Raw genomic sequence first — 20,045 nt, 5'->3', positions numbered from 1 at the left:
TTTTCACTTGATACTGACTACAGTACTACACGATCCATAGTTTGTGGAATCTGTGGGTACCAAACTGCATCATCCAATTTGATTATGTTACACTCCTGTTGAAACTCCTTCACTGAGTGGCTCCTATGATACTTTGAATGAGATCCAAACTCCACGCAGTGTGCAACAAAGCACTGCATGATCTGACGCCTGCCTAACCCTCCAACATCATCTGCTGCCTCTCTTCCCCCATCCCACCTACTCAGCCACACTGGCCTTCTGGGAATGTCTTGAACGTGTGCGCCTTGACAGCTTCTTCCCCTCTTAAGGCCACAGCAAGTGTCACGCATGCATCTAGGAGGCTCTCTAACATGTGGCCTTGGGCTGCTTACTTAACTCTCTTCTCTTCCTCTTCCTCATACATAAGGTGATAACAATAGGATGTGATATCTATCAGAGATTTCTTGTGAGGATTGTTATTATTGGTATCGTTATTCAAGGCTCAGCTCACACGACACCTCTTCAGAGAAACCTCCACTGATAATCCTATAGAAAGAAGACCCTTCCACAGTTAACCTCTCACACTTGTCTTGTTCATCTCCTTCAGAATGCTTAACAATTTGATATGACATATTTATTTATGTACATCTTCAACATATGCCTTCCCCACCAGCCTCTGAGCTTCCATGAGGGCAGCCATAATAATGTTTGCTTTGTTTACTGCTCTGTACACAATGGCTAGCACTATGCCTGGTACACAGAAGACTCTCCAAAAACAAAATCTGTTGAATTATAGAATGAATACATGAATGACTCAAATGCCTACTGGGATACATGGTAGGAACTCAATACATGTTAGTTTCTTCCATCCATCCCACTTGTCCTACTTCTATGGGCCTGTTTCCTGGTAGCAGATGGAGGTAGAGGGACTTGAGCAATCAACTGGTTCCATCGTTAACACCCTCTACAGGATTGTATCGATCTAAAGGTGGAAAAAAAATATCAGAACTAGGGTAAGGAAATACACGAAATTAGTTTAGAAAATATTTTTAGAGAAATTTCAGTTCTCATATAACCCAGCATCTAATATTAGATCCATAGGGGTGTTTTTTTTGTTTTTTACTGTCTTCCCTCTATGTTATAAAAACAAATAATACAAAAGATAATTCTCCTACATAAAGCTCTCTCTCTCTCTCATGCATGCACACATGTGTACACACACACACACACAGTTTTTAGCTTGGAAGTAATAACTCCAATGGCTAGCAAAGATGTCTCTAAACAGCAAGTGTCATCCTGTCAGGCAGTCAAAAGGTTAAAATGAAAACAGTTGCAGTCTTTCTGGAGTGGGTTTATACACCCTCTTACCACTCACTTCTCAACCTCATTTTCAGACCCCCTAAGATGCTGTCACTGCTCTCCCTTCTTATTTCTGTTTATTCCTCCTCTTTTCTCAGAAGAACTTGGAACTGAGGGGCTACAGGAATCACAGTATCTCAAGATACAAAGATTCAGTGAAATGACAAATGTGAATGTACTTTGCAAACTATAAAGTGCTTTAGAAATGCAGTGCAGTATCTAGAAAGGGCCTAAGTTTTGTAATCAGACCCATTTCTATTACTCAAGTCTACTAAAGGTCACATAAGGCCAAAGACGGATGCTGTAGGAGCCCTATTAATAATATCTATTATTATAATAATAGCTAACATTTATTTACAGCTAAGTGTTAAATAAACTCTGCTAAATGTCTGCCTAAGTTATTTAATTCTCACAATCACCGTAAGAGGTAGGGTTCTACCATTACCTTCATAATATAAATGAGAAAACCAAGGTTTATAAGGCTACAGTCATTGGCTACAGTCAAAGTGAACAGCCAGGACTCAAATCCATGTCTGTCTGACTCCAAAGCCTCCACTCTAAACATCAGCACCTTCTTTCACTAAAGTTATCCTAAATAGAATCAGTCCCCACTCTCCAAAGCTGGACAGCTCTCTCCTGCTCCTTCTCAAAAACATGTCAAAAACACTGTCGTCTCCTAGAGAGGGAGCACACTGAGGAGCTGCCCAAGGAGAACCAAGGAGGACTGCAACTCCAGAGATCACTGCCACTGTCAGCTGACTGCAAGGAGTCATCACTGTCTAGGAAATGAAAGCAGATAGTTATATGGTACCCTCTCTTTCACAGTGAAATAGCAAGTGTGGGGAAAACAATGAGAATAAATACGGCAGATACTTATTAAATGAATAAAGCACTTTATCTTTTTAATCTTCTAATTCCATCTTGAGGCACTGATGACGGGGGAAAAATGCCTTGCACAAACCTTGAAATTATGTATTTTTTAATAAGGAGCCTCTTCTGAAAAAACTCAAGGCGGTGGCAGTTAGCTCTATCTAATAGTCCCTGTGTTGCAATATTTAGAGAGAATCATCTAAAACATAAAACAATCCATCAACATAATAGAAAGTAATTAACTTATTTTAAAAAAAGAAAGGTGACCATAGGATTAAAAGTATTCATCACACATCAAGGCAAGCAATATTCCAAAGAGCTAACATCTAACTATTAAAAGGCAACTAGCAATAAACAAAGATCATATCATACAGTTTCACTGTGTGGCAATATATGTGTTTCACAGTACAGAGGTGGGGAAATGGAGGCATAATTAGAGCACAAGGAAAGGGTCACCACAGAGACAGGGGAGACTGGTTTAGCTCCACCCTTCCCAGTCTCTCATGCATTCAACCAACACCCACTGGAACACCATACTGGGCTCTGAAGACAAAGTTCAGACACAGTACCGATCTTCATCAAATTCATGGTCTGCTGAAGATCTATACTGTACAACGTGCGAGAAGCTTTTAAGAGGGAAAGCACAGGCTATTAGGAGAGCTCAGAAGCAACCTACACTGAAGAGAGTCCAAAAAAGCCTCCTAGAGTAAAAAAAATCACCCTCCCATTAACCCAAGGAAAAGACACTTCGTGTATTTCAGTACTTTCTATACCAATATACAAAAAAGTACACATGAATTAATTCTCCCTGAGACATGGGATTCTGAGTGTTTAATTTTAATTTTCTGCTTTATATCCTTCTGCATTTTCTATACAGGGCATGTTATTATTTTATAATTACAAACAAAATTAATATTTATAATTAAATGATCAAAAAGGAGAAAAAAAGAACTACTACACAGAATTTAAGAATTTTAAGTAAGAGAAACGATCAACTTTGAAGATGCAGCCTATGTTCAGGTATCTGGCAAAATTTATTAAGGACATACTATGTGCCAGTGCTATGCCAGGCTGCTGGAAAAATAAGCTGAAACTATAACTCAGACACTTTCAATGGCAGGTTAAGTCATTTTTATTAAAGAAATAAAAAGTAAGAAACCCACATTGAGCTGACAAATTTTGAGTTGAGCAACTCTCTCCAGAGTAGCCCCCAAATTGGGAAATGCCCCTGGCTCAGGTGTCAGAACAAAAAGAAAAGTATTCCTGAAGCAAAACTATTCCTCAACACAAATGCACCTGATGAAGACCAACTAGACTCCAGAGGTCACATCACACGGCCTGTCCATGACTTGATAGCCCGGCAAATGCAGCCAAAATCTCAAACTCAACATGTCCAAGACCCATTTCCTTCTTCAGCTTCTCTCATTTCATATTCGATCTCATTTATGGCTCTCACCACCTACTCTATCACTCAAGCTAAGAACCTTAACTCCTTTCAAATGTCTCTGAAATCTCTCTCAACTCTTTCTGCCTTAGTTCAAGGTTCATCACTTCTCAGCAAAACCACTGCAGCAGTCTCTTATCTCCCTGTCTCCAAAAATCTCTCTCTCCAAATCTTTATTTTCTTACTGCTACTGACGTGATTTTTCTCTCATCAGTGAGCATGCCTATCACACAGAAATAAATGACGGCTCTCCCCAGTACTAGCATTCTAGCTCTTTAGCATGGCAGTTAATACCCTTCACACTCTGGTCCCAATGTATCATCGCTAAAGTATATTGAAGAGAGGTTAAAAGCACAGATTCGTGCTCAGCCAGATCCAGGTTTGAATCCAGGCTCTGCTGCTTTCTTAGCTGCTAGACCGGAGACTTTGGGCAGGTAATTGTACTCCTCAGAACCTCCATTCTGTTACTTAGAAAAGTAAATTAAATGTATATAACATGCCTGACACATAGCCATTAAACAAAAAGTGCACCTCTTCTGTCCTTTAAATGCCTCCTTTTCCTAGAAGGTGGAAGTCCAAACTAATTTCCTCTTCTCTGCTTCCTAGCACTCTGACTTGCGTAGCCTTATGGTTTCATTTTTTCTACCTACCATTACCACCTCCTTTCTCAGTCTCTCATGTAATCGTACATTATATAAAGGAGAAAACTGTATCTCACCCATTTTATCTTTTCCTAGGCAAAGAGTACAGCAGGGGTGTGGTATCAGTTCACTGAATTGAAAGAAGTCCTCAGAGTGGCTTTCACAATGGACCCACCACTCCTCCCACTCCTCTCCTATCTCAGGTAAACCACCTATACCTCTTCTACTTCCCAGGCCATTCTTTAGAAACCCTCTTTCTTCTCTAAAATATCCCCAACAAGGGTGGGTATACAGTAGTTATTAACAGTTACACATATTGATGGGAGTGAGGATTAACATTCTTTTAACACATGATTTTTAAACACCTGCATTATATTATAGCATATAAAGGTACTGGTGGGCTCAGATAGTAAACAATCTGTCTGCAATGTAGGAGACCCAAGTTCGATCCCTGGGTCGGGAAGATCCCCTGAAGAAGGGAATAGCTACCCACTCCAGTATTCTTGCCTGGAGAATTCCATGAACGAGGAGCCTGGCGGGCTACAGTCCATGGGGTCACGAAGAGTCAGACACGACTGAGCAACTAACACTTTCACTTTCATAAAGGTACCATTAACCTATTCCTCTGTTATTAAATAGATGTTATTCCTAATATTTCACTATTACGAATACTATTCTCAGAAACATTCTCTTATATAAATGTTTGTACTCGTATTCTAAGGAGTAGATTACTAAGACAAAGAGTATGAATGCTTTGTGGCTTGTGATATATATTGCAAAAGCTCACTTTTTGAAAAAATGTCTTTATGCCAATCATGAAATATCAGTATTATGAATTGTATGTCATCCAATTAATCATTAGTTCATAAAATGTAAAGACTTAAAAATTTAAAATAACTTCTATACATGGAATATGAACAGGTATAGAAATGAAATATATAGAATTTGAACATCATGATGAATTAAAATATTATATCTATTCCAGATTTTTCCCCATCTGATCCCATTAATTAAAACAATATACATTTTGCTGCCTATCATAAAGTTAATTTCAAAATTGTGTACCTGGTAGTTTCCAAAATAGAAGAAGCAAGAAGAACAATACATGGCATTCAGTTAAAAATCATCTTCAATTAAGAAACTTTATATCAAGTGAATTAGCTGAATTAAGTCTTAAGGATAGAAGATTCAGTTAGCAGCACTACTTAACATCAAGGCTTATCAATAATAAATTGAATATCAGACCTCAAAACTGTTGCTAAGTGTTCAATTTCTCTGTCAACAGAAAGGAACAGAGAAAGGATGGACATCTTGGCTTCTAGAATTAAAGAGACTAAAAGCAGGCAATATTATTCCATTAGTCACACCTGCACAAGCAGATTATATGTAATTTTAATGTAGAAATAAGTATATCAGTGTATCCAGACAATGTAATGATGCAGATTGATAAAAGGATTACTTGTGGCCTTCAAAAGTTAAAACTCTCTTAAAAGGAATGGCTGCAGTTCCATTCCACCGGTACCTTCTTCCCCAACTCCCTCAACAAGGACCAAAGGATACTATAGTCTACCAACAGCCTGTGCTTAGTCGGACTCTTTGTGACTCCATGGACTGTAGCCCACCAGGCTCCTCTGTCCGTGGGGATTTTCCAGGAAAGAATACTGGAGTGGGTTGCCATGCCCTCCTCCAGGGGATCGTCCCAACCCAGGGATAGAACCCAGGTCTCCTGCATTACAGGTGGATTTTTACCATCTGAGCCACCAGCCTAGCCTTTAATAACATGATACCAGACTTGGTAGAGGGGTATCAGATTATCATTACACTGATGATGGTTTAAGGGACTTCATTTGATCACAGAAAGGATTTTAAACAAAATTGAGCCTATTTCTGACCTAAGCCAAGTTTAATCAACTATGAGAAATTAAACAGGGGTCTATGTGAAAAGGAAACAAAAACCCCAGACTGAAGCATTCTGCTCTCAACAAATGCTAGCTTTATGAGCTCATGGAAAGAACTCGCTTTTTTACATTCAAAATAGTGGCACTGAACTTCTGAATAGATTTTGTATAAAATTCTATGACAAATCCATTCAGAACCAGGGGCTTGGCTCTGTAGTGCTATCTTAACCCTCAATAAATCTGGAATGCTTAAAGGCTATTAAATTAACATTTCCCTGATCTGGCACCTGTAGTCAAGTTAATTTGTCAAAAACATTCCTACAGTTTGTCACTGGACACTGTATTTTCTGACAAGTTAAGTTTAAAATAAAATTGACAAAATCTCATTAATTTCCTCTGAATCACCAACCTTGGTTACATTAAGCTGTTATTATTAAGAACGTCAACTGTCACTCTTTCTTTAACAAGGTCAAGTTCTGATCTGGGTACCTCCAGGGTCCTTATTCTATTAATAGGAGCTAGTAAGGCATTGCAGTGTGGTGATTAAAAGTGTGGTGTAAGTTGTGGATCAGAAAGACCCGGGTTCAATTCGCACTTACTGTGTGTCCTTGGACAATTTTATTTAACCTGTCTGGGTCACTATTTTTACACAGAAACAGTGTATTATAGAAGTACCTCTTCATGGAGTTGTTGAAAGGATTCAATCAGACTACACATGTAAAGCACTTATCACTGTGCCCAGTCTACAGTAAATGCTCAGCAAATGTTGTTTCTTTATTACTGTGTTTTTCTCCCCTAGTTTTAAATTCATAGATTTTAAAAAAAAAAACCTTCATTGCCATTCATAGACTTTTAAAACTACAAGGAATTTAAGGGTCATCCCCTTTAAAACATTTTCCCCAAATGGTTGTCCTACAAGCTGTCCTGAATACCTTCCACTGATGAAGTCTCTGCCACCCTCTGAAGTCTGCAGGTAAACAGTTTTGATGGCTAAAACATTTCTTTTCATTGAGGGACACTTTCTCTGCAGCTTTTACCCACTGATCTTAGTCTCAGACCTCAGGAAACTGGAAAAACTTCACCTCCACTTCCATAGTGCTAAGTTGCTTCAGTCATGTTTGACTCTTTGCTACCCTATGGACTGTAGCCCACCAAGCTCCTCTGTCCATGGGATTCTCCAGGCAAGAGTAATGGAGTGGGTTGCCATGCCCTCCTCCAGGGGATCTTGCTGACCGAGGGATCGAACCCATATCTCTTATGTCTCTGGCATTGGCAGGAGGATTCTTTACCACTAGTGCCACCTGAGTCCATTTGCATAGATACCCCTTCATATATATATGAGAACCTCCAATAAAATAACTCAGTTACTAAACACTGTGGAATGAGCCAGACTATATATATAACCCTTTTAAAGAGTACAAGACAGCATAGAAAATGTTATTCCCATTATTTTTTCTTAGGCTGGTCATTTTCTTAAATTTTCTCTCTATAGCATCTATGATAAACATGTGGGTTCCCTGGGGGCTCAGATGGTAAAGAATCTGCCTACAATACAGGAGACCCAGGTTCAATCCCTGGGTTGAGAAGATCCCCTGGAGAAGGGAATGGCAACCCAGTCCAGTATTCTTGCCTGGAGAATTCCATGGACAGAGGAGCCTGGTAGGCTACAGCCCATGGAGTTGCAAAAAGTTGGACTTGACTACAGTCCTGGACCTAAAACAACATATCATTGCTCGCAAATACAGATTTTCTCTATTTAAAATAAATCTTCCTTGTTTTGATACTCTGACAGTCTTTTTCCACTTTTGGGAAAAAAAAATGCCTAGAGCTATTGTTTCAAACTGTTATCAAGTGAAATTTGAGTAATAGCCTTGAATAATTCTTTTTTTTTTTTTTAAGATATCAACTGAAAGACCAGCTATCATTCATGTTTGAATACTAGTGAGAATTGTTACAAAATGGTGGAAAGGGGTAACAGGGAATAAAGGGAAAAAAAAAGAAAGTCTACCCATACTGCATCTGGAATAATGATCATTTACTCGAAGTCTTAAATTCACAAAGCAGTTCCTGATGCTACCAGTTTTCCCTATCATGGATTATGTTCACTAAGGAACTCTTTGCAGAGTCTACAGAACTGACCTGGACCTGGCCCTGCCAGCCTTAAGCGGTGTAACTTAGGGCAAGCCCATAACCTCTCTGAAAGTCAGTTTCCTCAGCCATGAAACACAGATGAGATTTCTGTCGCAAAAGACTCACTGGACAAAGAAAAAATAAAGAATGCTGAAGTTCTATGTGAACTGCAAATTGCTACACAATGTTAATTAATCCTTATATTGTTACTTAGGCTGTTGCTCAGACCAGGCAGATCTTCAACAAAAAGTCCCTTCAAACCAGGTTGAGAAGTGGAGACAATAGGGAAAGATCAGTATTTATGAGAGAAGAGCCATAGAATTCTTTCCTCATTCAGCCTCAGGATGGTTACAGCCTGTACCAGGAGGTGCTCTCACACAAGCACAATCCAGCCATCTTAAACCATAATGGGATGTAAAGTGTCCATTTTGAATTTTGATAGCCATTGTGGGATTCTTTAGATCATTAATGTTACATAGCACTTTGCATTTAATTATACAAACAATGGGTTCTATAATGATGATATTATCAGGGAAAGGTAATTTGCATGAACTAAGTCCCATCACCTAGGGTAAGTTTAGGGACCTCTTCATTTTTAAATCACTTATATAATAAAATCAATATGCTTTAAAAGTAAAAATAGGTTTTTTAAAAACCATAAAGAAGAGTTACATGTTTTAAACTCTATCAATTATCATAATATAATGAGTCTTTTTAAGATTTAATATCAACTTTTAAAATTAAAACTCAATGGAGAATGTATACTTGGCTCCATTACTAGATGATGTATCTCTAGAAAAGGTTACAGTAGAGCCATTATCACCCTCCTAAATTATATGGAAAATTTGGTACAACCCTCCAAGTACCCCAAGGACAATTTAATTCCAGAGATAGTGAAGTATTTGGAGATTATAACATTGTATAAATATTGAAGGAGATAATTCAGGCGCACCTATCATATTCATTTCTTGCAGGGTTTCAGTTGGTTAAATGTTTCAAAAATTTTAAATGTCAACATTCAACTTAAGGGACTTTCCTGGCAGTTCAGTGGTTAAGACTCCATGCTTCCAATTCAGGTGGCACAGTTCAACCTGGTCAGGGAACTGAGATTTTGTAGGCTGTGCAGTGCAGCCAAGTAAGTAAGTAAATGAATAAATAAACTGACTTTACCATTAAGTAAAAGAAGATTTCTTTTAAAAATATAAATTAAAGGCTATGCTATGTCCTTAATTTTGAATAGCTTTTTAAAACCCACAAATTTCTATACTGTAGTAGGTTCATAACTGCTTTATCACTTTAAGACTCAATGTTCCTTAATGATATAATTCAAAAATTTCACTGAATCATAATTTAGTAAGTCATAAAAACCTCTTAAAATTAATCTTTCATGCACATCTAGCTTATCCAAAGTTAGAATTTAATTAGATGGCCTTGGCACAAATGGACTTACTACTTTATTTGCTCAATCAGTGTATGTCTTTTCAGTAATTATAATTAATTCAAGTCCCTGGCGCACCTCCTAGCAAACAATGTAAAAACATCAGACAAAATGGAAATAAATAGCTTTATATTTCTCCAATTACAAAATTCACTTTCATCCTCAAAACGCACATGTGAAATAACTGGGAGAGGTGTTATTCTCAACAGGCAAAGGCCACACACAAAAAGTCTACACCTCTGGTGACAGAGAAAGATGGTTGTCTGCAGCAGAAAATACATGTTTTTTTTTAAGTAATGCAAATGGTACAACTGCAAAGAGCCAACTGAGAAAGTCTGCATCTAACAGTTTGAAAGTACATGTTGAAATATAAACAGAAGCAAGAAAAAGAACTAGACTAGAGATCTCTTCAAGAAAATTAGAGATACCAAGGGAATATTTCATACAAAGATGGGCACAATAAAGGACAGAAATGGTATGGACCTAACAGAAGCAGAAGACATTAAGAAGAGGTGGCAAGAATGCACAGAAGAACTGTACAAAAAAGATCTTCATGACCCAGATAATCACAATGGTGTGATCACTCACCTAGAGCCAGACATCCTAAAATGTGAAGTCAAGTGGGTCTTAGGAAGCATCACTACAAACAAAGCCAGCAGAGGTAATGGAATTCCAGCTGAGCTATTTCAAATCCTAAAAGATGATGCTGTGAAAATGCTGCACTCAATATGTCAGCAAATTTGGAAAACTCAACAGTGGCCACAGGATTGAAAAGGGTCAGTTTTCATTCCAATCCCAAAGAAAGGCAATGCCAAAGAATGCTCACACTACTGCACGATTGCACTCATCTCACACGCTAGCAAAGTAATGCTCAAAATTCTCCAAGCCAGGCTTCAACAGTACACGAACCATGAAATTCCAGATGTTCAAGCTGGATTTAGAAAAGGCAGAGGAACCAGAGATCAAACAGCCAACATCCAGTGGATCACTGAAAAAGCGAGCGAGTTCCAGAAAAACATCTACTTCTGCTTTATTGACTATGCCAAAGCCTTTGACTGTGTGGATCACAACAAACTGTGGAAAATTCTTCAAGAGATGGGAATACAAGACCACCTGACCTGCCTCTTGAGAAATCTGTATGCAGGTCAGGAAGCATACTGGACCTGAATGCAGGTCCAGTCAGAACTGGACATGGAACAACAGACTGGTTCCAAATAGGAAAAGGAGTATGTCAAGGCTGTATATTGTCACCCTGCTTATTCAACTTATATGCAGAGTACATCACGAGCAACACTGGGCTGGATGAAACACAAGATGGAATCAAGATTGCCGGGAGAAATGTCAATAACCTCAGATATGCAGATGACACCACCCTTATGGCAGAAAGTGAAGAAGAACTAAAGAGCCTCTTGATGAAACTAAAAGAGGAGAGTGAAAAAGTTGGCTTAAAGCTCAGCATTCAGAAAACTAAGATCATGGCATCTGGTCCCATCACTTCATGGCAAATAGATGGGGAAACAGTGGAAATAGTGAGAGACTTTATTTTTTAGGTCTCCAAAATCACTGCAGATGGTGACTGCAGCCATGAAATTAAAAGACACTTGCTCCTTGGAAGAAAAGTTATGACCAACCTAGACATCATATTAAAAAGCAGAGACATTACTTTGCCAACAAGGTTCATCTAGTCAAGGCTATCATTTTTCCAGTAGTCATGTATGGATGTGAGAGTGGGACTATAAAGAAAGCTGAGCACAGAAGAATTGATGCCTTTGAACTGTGGTGTTGGAGAAGACTCTTGAGAGTCCCTTGGACTGCAAGGAGATTCAACCAATCCATCCTAAAGGATATCAGTCCTGAATACTCACTGCAAGGACTGATGCTGAAGCTGAAATTCCAATACTTTGGCCACCTGATGAGCAGAACTGAGTCATTTGAAAAGACCCTGATGCTGGGAAAGATTGAAGGTGGGAGGAGAAGGGGACGACAGAAGATGAGATGGTTGGATGGCATCACCGACTCAATGGACATGAATTTGAGTAAACTCCAGGAGTTGGTGATAGACAGGCAGGCGTGATGTGCTGCAGTCCATGGGGTTTCAAAGAGTCAGACACGACTGAGCGACTGAACTGAACTGAACTGAACTGACCATGGTCCAAGGGCTTCCCTGGTGGCTCAGTGATAAGGAACCCACCTGCCAATGCAGGAGACACGAGTTCGATCCCTGGGCTGGGAAAATCCCCTGGAAAAGGAAAAGACAACCCACTCCAGTATTCTTGCCTGAGAAATACCATGGATAGAGGAGCCTGGCAGGCTGCAGTACATGGGGTCGCCAAAGAGTTGGCGGACTTGGCAACTAAACAACAACAAACCAGAGTCCAAGTACTTCTCATGCATTATCTTATTTAATGTACCCAACATTCCTATGAGGATTGCTCACTGCCTGTTAAAACTGAGAAGTGAGAGGTTCATTAGGTGTGTGCTAAGTCACTTCGATTGTGTCTGACTCTTTGTGACCCTATGGACCACAGCCTGCCAGGCTCCTCTGTCCATGGGATTCTCCAGGCAAGAATACTGGAGTGGGTTGCCAGCCTTCCTAGAGGGGATCTTCCCAACCCAGGGATCAAACCCATGTCTCTTACGTCTCCTGCACTGCCGGTTGGATTCTTTACCACTAGCACCACCGGGGAAACATGGTAGGCTGTTTCAAATGTCTCAATTGGGAGTAGGGGATGGGGGGCGTGGAGGTGGGAATCAAGATTCTAATCCAGGTCTGTTCCATCCTAACCCGCCCCTCCTACTCTTGGTGAATCCCAGTCCTGTAGAACTCGTTGGGAGGCCTGAATATCTAGAAATGATCACAGAGGCTGCTGGCTCGTGTGGTGGCCACTATTACAGAAGCGAGGGTTCCAGTCTGAGTCAGAAACATTCCTCTGGCTGAGAAGTGCTGGGAAGGTCAGAATTACTCCTTGCCTTCCACTCTGCCCATGACATGAACTTGCAGCTCTGCCAAGGACTGCTGGTCCTGGAGAGGGACACCAGGGTAACAGCTTCCAGAGCAGTTGCCTCTTGTGTGCAGGCACAAGGCAGAAATGGTTACAGACTTCCTTGCTGCTGGGTACATAGAAGGGGCCCAATAAATCCTCTCTATGTTTCAGAGAATAAAAACACGAGGGAACACCAGGTCCCTGAAGAGGAGGCAGAACCCTCCGCTTCAGTTTTCAAAACGCAGTGGTCAAGTACCAACTCATGGGCCCCAGGGAATCCTCACTCTTGGGTTAAGAGCCTCATCAGTAATTGTGAGGTGCAACTGTACCAAATGTGGCTACCCAGGTGGTAGCACCCAAATGTGCATCGATAATGACAAAGGAAGAAAATAACAATTTGGTCCTTAGAGAAGCAGGCAAGCTGCCTATGACATCAACATGGTACAAGCTCCAACACAAGCCAAAGGTCTGATGAGACAAAGGCTCTCAGGTTGCAATTCTCTGTGGAAACAGGGAGCAGGAGACCTGCTCACTTGCAGGAACTGACAAGCCACTCGGGTCCCAGGGTCTCCAGGGTTTTTCCTCGGCTACTTGGTGTTATTTCCCTCCTGTTCATCCTCAGTCGTAGTCAGTCCAATCTCCTCTGAGGTCCTAACTAAACCAGACACAGGGAGAATCGGGATTTTATCTTATTAAAATAGATATGGCTAATTTGTCTTTTCAAATTCATTTTAAATTAAATTGGATTTCCTCGGAAGGCTGCTAGGTCAGTTCCCCTGCTGCGAATGCAGGACAAAGGTTAATTGCACGCCCTTCACCAGCTCTTCTACTCTCCTGGGCAGCTCTGATAACCTGCCCTGGAGAGGTGGGGAAGGCTTCGGTTTATTGGGCGATAATGTTGCCATTAGAGCCATTTACCATTATGCCAAGAAATGTTTCATTTTTAAAAAACTAAGTAACAAGATATGATAGCAAAAACATGAGTGAAATGCAATGGTGTTACCACCCAATGGTTAGTTCTTCTAAAACGCTAAACCCAAAGAATAAGACCATAACCTATTTGCTTTCCTAAAGAAAGACCCCAGTAGAAACAAACATACACACCCTCCAGGAGCAAACTGCTTTCTGGTTCTAGTGTAAAATTCCATTAACGCTTTCACTTAATTTATCTCATTTAAACTGTCTATGTTCATGAAAATTTAACCCAGTAATTCCCTGTTATACAAAGCATAACAAAGTATGAATATTTAAGTACAATGTAAATAAAACACTTTATCAATTATATTTTTGAATTCTAAATTAGTGACTTCACTTAGCATGTCTGCCTTGCACAGCACCATACTATTTTTCAATTAAAGGTCCAGATGTTTCAAAGGCTCCAGTAGGCAAAGGCAGTTATGAGAAATGCTTTATCTGCATTGTAATCATTACCACCACATCAGCTCCAGGCTGCATTAACATACTCATGTTTTATTCCTGCTCCCCTTCTAACAGAGCAGGTAATTATACAACACAGCGGAGAAACACAATCCTAAGGACTGGACAATTTCCTTACAAGCATCCACCTAAGCAGCACATTTTCTTAAAAAATTTGGAGTGATTGTTTAGCAGGAACACACTGATCATTCAGAATGATTTTTTTTTCTTTAAAATAAAGAGTGGATCACAACCACACCAAGATTAGCATCAAATAGTTGTTAATAAAATGCAAGATGGCCTGTACATATACACATTTATGTACATTGAAAACCAACTAGAAGTTTGTATGTGTAAAAACCACTATCATTTGTTAGAATCTAAGCCATTTCTTCTCATTTTGAATGCCAGTACCATCTAATTCTATCTTTATTCTTACTATCCAAAAATGACAATTCACCTGACCTGAGACTGACCAAGTATAGCAACTATCTCTGTGACCATTTGATTAAAAACTATACACACACACACACACACACACACACACACACGCACGCACACGCAGAACAAATGCAATTCTGACAGCTGTAACAAAAATGCCATGACATTTACTATTTCAATAAATGGCTCTCCCACCCAAAAATAGAAAACAATGACCTATGTTATAAGAGATATGGTTATGCTTAGTAAACACAGTATAATTTAATGGGAAAATACAGTTCTTCATTGTGAAGAGAACCTGCAACAAAATTAATTTTAATTTTAAAATTATTACTCTACAAACATTTTTATATTTTGAAATATTCCAAAAGGAGATGTCCTAATGAAGATGCTATTCAAAAGATAATGCCTTTATAAACATTAAAACCTCAGACAGGTCAAATCCTGGCAGGTTACACTTCAGCATCTGAAAGCAGACAGCTTCCACTCCTTCCTGAAGGAACCTTAGGTGGAACATTTTTAATACATCACCATGTCACTTTTTAATGTGCCCCAATCTATTAACCACATGGCAAACTAACAGGGATTTTTAAAATATGGGTTTTATGGCTTTGTGCTGGTGATTAATTAAATAAATAGCCACCGTTTCACAAATCATTCCTCTAATTAGTCTCAAACAGACACTTTACATTCACTGGTGTTACTGCCATCTGAAGCTCCCAGAAGGGCAGGGCTGGTGTGGCATGGGCACGTGTCTGCACTTTGGAGCCCACTGTTGCAGGCGCCCCGGCTGGCACCCCACCCTGACACCCAGAGGCAGAGGTGCCGTCTTCACAGGTGCCGCAGTCAGCTGGAATTTGATTCCAGCTGCTCAGAAAAGATGTTCTCCTTAATTATTCTTCCTCACCCTAAAGGAAACAATGAAATAACAAAGGAATAAAGTGCAACTTCCAGCTGCTAAGAGAAGAGGTTTCACCAACACAGTTCATGAAGTGACAAGAAAGCTGGCCCCAGTTATCCAGTGTAGGAGTAAGTAGGGTGCAAGGGCAAAAAGGCTTTCCTTAGAACTCAAACATGTTAGGTCGTTACCTTGAACTCAGATATTAAGCAATTACTCCCAAATCCTATTATTTAAAAGATACCATTCAAAGTCTGAGAAGAAGGTCACCCTTTTTGAAACTAATAGGAATTCAATCTAGCTTGTTTTAGTAGTATATTTTAAAAGATGATAATTCCTCTGAAAGCAAATTAAACTTGGGAGATAATTTTTAGTGTCAGAAAAAAATCAAATGGGAATATCTAAAGAATCCAATTTCCTTTAGGAAATACATTAAGTAGTTTCCTAATCTTGGTATTTAAACTTCATTAGGAAGGAAGGAGGAGAGGGAGGGAGGGAATGAGGAAAGAAATGGAAAGGAAAGGAATAGAATGAAAAGAAAAAGAAAAGATAGAAAGAAAGCAAGGAAAAAGAGGAGGGAAGGTGGGAAGGAAAGAGAAAGGAAAAGTAAAGAAAGGAGGAGAGGGAAAGGAACAGGCCTTTTTCTAAGGGGAAAAGGAGTGGGGAAAGAAAGGGGGAAATTTAGCAGGGCTAACACATCCAGGTGGGCTGCAGACATCCCTTCCATGAGAACCTCTCTAAGAATGGGAGGAGGAAATCAAGTGCTGCAGAAAAGACAAGGACCCTAAAACAACACACACCTGCACCCTCAGCTACATCACATAATTCCATTTAGCCTCAGTCTCCTTCCAACTTGTAAAGGATTTTAGCCTCTACTCTCCAGAATTATAGGGACACTGAGATACTGTGGATAAAGCGCCTAGCACATTCCCTGCCCAGAAGAGAAGTTCAATAAATGATGGAGATGGTGACAGCAGTGAGAAATGGGATGAAGGCGGAGCTGAGGTGACTGCAGCCAACACTGCACATGCTGTGTTTCAAATGTGAAAAAGACAGACAAAGGCACACACTGTACAGGAACACAGAACATGATGCTCACTGCGTTGAAGAAAACTCAAGTCACTGGCAACTAAGAAGAAATGGTGTAGTTTCTCTAACTCTCATCTTTACTGGGCACAGAGACAGGGGAGGGGTGTCTCAGAGATAGTCTCAGATGAGACTGCTCATGTGGTAGAAATGAGAAAGAAAATGAATGAACTCTGGATTTAGTAGACCAGAGTTTGAATTCCGGCTTAACTACTTAAGTTGTGTAAACACAGGCAAATCTGTTCACCTCTCTTAGTTTTGCCAGCCCAAAATGGAGAAAAAAATATACACTTTACAGGGAACCTGGGAAGAATGAATAAAATAGCATACTAGATACTCTGGCATATAATAGACACTCAAATAGTTTCTATTACATTAAGTTACATCACATGAAATTCTGATAATCATTTATGATCCACAAGACTTTCAATTCTATATGGTTTAACCTAACATTATAGTGACTGAGACAACAAGTAGCATGAACTGAAAAACTAACAGAAAATTTTCAAAAATGGAAAGAATTATACTCCTATCAATGCAGGAAGACAACAAAGATATAAAAGGTGTTTTTATGACTGGCTCATGATTCCAGCAATACAGCAGCTAATATGTATTCAACACTTCAGTTCAGTTCAGTTCAGTCACTCAGTTGTGTCCGACTCTTTGTGACCCCATGAAAAGCAGCACGCCAGGCCTCCCTGTCCATCACCAACTCCCGGAGTTTACTCAAACCCATGTTCATCGAGTCGGTGATGCCATCCAACCATCTCATCCTCTGTCGTCCCCTTCTCCTTCTGTCCCCAATCCTTCCCAGCATTAGGGTCTTTTCCAATGAGTCAACTCTTCACATGAGGTGGCCAAAGTATTGGAGTTTCAGCTTCAACATAAGTCCTTCCAATGAATACCCAGGACTGATCTCCTTTAGGATGGACTGTTTGGATCTCCTTGCAGTCCAAGGGACTCTCAAGAGTCTTCTCCAACACCACAGTTCAAAAGCATCAATTTTTTGGCTCTCAGCTTTCTTCATCATCCAACTCTCACATCCATACATGACCACTGGAAAAACCATAGCCTTGACTAGAAGGACCTTTGTTGGCAAAGTAACGTCTCTGCTTTTAAATATGCTATCTAGGTTGGTCGTAACCTTCCTTCCAAGGAGTAAGCGTCGTTTAATTTCATGGCTGCAATCGCCATCAGCAGTGATTTTGGAGCCCCCAAAAATAAAGTCTCTCATTGTTTCCTCATCTATTTGCCATGAAGTGATGGGACCAGATGCCATGATCTTAGTTTTCTGAATGTTGAGTTTTAAGCCAACTTTTTCACTCTCTTTCACTTTCATCAAGAGTCTCTTTAGTTCTTCTTCACTTTCTGCCATAAGGGTGGTGTCATCTGCATATCTGAGGTTACTGATATTTCTCCCGGCATCTTAATTCCAGCTTATGCTTCATCCAGCCCAGTGTTTCTCACGATGTACTCTGCATATAAGTTAAATAAGCAGGGTGACAATATACAGCCTTGACACGCTCCTTTCCCGATTTGGAATCAGTCTGTTGTTCCATGTCCAGTTCTAACTGTTGCTTCCTGACGTGCATACAAATTTCTCAAGAGGCAGGTCAGGTGTTCTGATATTCCCATCTCTTTAAGAATTTTCCACAGTTTATTGTGATTCACACAGTCAAAGGCTTTGGCATAGTCAATAAAGCAGATGTTTTTCTGCAACTCTCTCGCTTTTTTGATGATCCAGTGGATGTTGGCTATTTGATCTCTGGTTCCTCTGCCTTTTCTAAATCCAGCTTGAACATGTGGAAGTTCACAGTTCATGTACTGTTGAAGCCTGGCTTGGAGAATTTTGAGCATTACTTTACTAGTGTGTGAGATGAGTGCAATTGTGCAGTAGTTTGAGCGTTCTTTGGCACTGCCTTTCTTTGGGATTGGAATGAAAACTTACCTTTTCCAGTCCTGTGGCCACTGCTGAGTTTTCCGTATTTGCTGGCATATCGAGTGCAGCACTTTCACAGCAGCATCTTTCAAGATTTGAAATAGCTCAAATGGAATTCCATCACCTCCACTAGCTTTGTTCATACTGATGCTTCCTAAGGCCCACTTGACTTCGCATTCCAGGATGTCTGGCTCTAGGCGAGTGATCACGCCATCGTGATTATCTGGGTCGTGAAAATCTTTTTTGTCTATTTCTTCTGTGTATTCTTGCCACTTCTTCTTAAGATCTTCTGCTTCTGTTAGGTCCATACCATTTCTGTCCTTTATTGAGCCCATCTTTGCATGAAATGTTCCCTTGGTATCTCTTTCTTGAAGAGATCTCTAATCTTTCCCATTCTGTTGTTTTCCTCTATTTCTTTGGACTGATCACTGAGGAAGGCTTTCTTATATCTCCTTGCTATTCTTTGGAACTCTGCATTCAAATGGATATATTTTTCCTTTTCTCCTTTAATTTTCGCTTCTCTTCTGTTCACAGCTATTTGTAAGGTCTCCTCAGACACCCATTTTGCAGATACTTAGAGTAGTAAAAAACCATAGAGATAGAAAGTAGAATGGTGGCTGCCAGGGACTAGGGGGAGGGAAGAATGGGGAGTTGTGTTTAAGGAGTATAAAGTTTCAGCTTCACAAGAAGAAAAGCGTTATGGAGACACATCGTCGTGTGATCATATAACATTATGAATGTATTTAATACCACTCAACTGCACACTTAAATATGGTTGAAAGTGAAACTGAAGTCGCTCAGTCGTGTCCGACTCTTTGCGACCCCATGGACTGTAGCCTACCAGGCTCCTCCGTCCATGGGATTCTCCAGGCAAGAATACTGGAGTGGGTTGCCATTTCCTTCTCCGGGGAATCTTCCCAACCCAGGGATCGAACCCGGGTCTCCTGCATTGGAGGCAGACGCTTTAACCTCTGAGCCACCAGGGAAGTCCCTAAATATGGTTAGGATGGTTAAAAAAAGAAACAAAACACTGAACAGGGGCAAGAAGCAAATAATTTACAAATCATCTTCTGGGCCTTACAAAGGATAGATATGACATGTCAGTGGGCAAGCAAGCACTGTGATGAGAGTATTCCATGCCGGCACCTACCCTGACCAGGATGATAATACATTCAAAAGTCCTACTGCAATCACGGCTTACTTCTTCTCGCATGTCATAGGGTTATTTAAAACAGTAAATAAATCCGACATGCTTTGAAGTTTCAAGGAAAAATCCTAAGGTTGCAATCAAATAGCTGCTCTGTTCCCATTATGTTATAGTCAAGCCTTTTTAAGATGTTAACAAAGGCAGCAAAGCTTTTTATTTATTTGTTTGTTCATTTATCTATTTATGTATGCCTTCCTTACTTCCTGCATCCTTTGATGTAACAGTGAACAAGTCATCACAGAAAGGGAAATGGCACTGACAGGGGATGCTATGAATCCTTTTCCTTTAAAAAAAAGAATGCAAGTCAAGAAAACC

The 20,045-nt window shown here is 40.0% G+C and overlaps 1 protein-coding gene and 1 non-coding gene across 38 annotated transcripts in view; both read right to left on the bottom strand.

The window, feature by feature from the left end:
- The window catches only part of MAPKAP1 (MAPK associated protein 1), a 233,532-nt gene that overhangs the window by 122,330 nt on the left and 91,157 nt on the right, over positions 1-20,045 (bottom strand). The gene's annotated exons all lie outside the window — the stretch shown is intronic.
- TRNAW-CCA (transfer RNA tryptophan (anticodon CCA)) lies at positions 19,438-19,509 on the bottom strand. The gene has a single exon. It is a non-coding gene; the product is annotated as a tRNA-Trp (tRNA).

The sequence above is a fragment of the Giraffa tippelskirchi genome, chromosome 4 (assembly GCF_054371585.1).
Source record: "Giraffa tippelskirchi isolate mGirTip1 chromosome 4, T2T-mGirTip1v1.2.pri, whole genome shotgun sequence".
Lineage (NCBI taxonomy): Eukaryota > Metazoa > Chordata > Mammalia > Artiodactyla > Giraffidae > Giraffa > Giraffa tippelskirchi.
The sequence above is the reverse complement of the archived record's forward strand: the minus strand, read 5'-3'. Positions and strand labels throughout refer to the sequence as shown.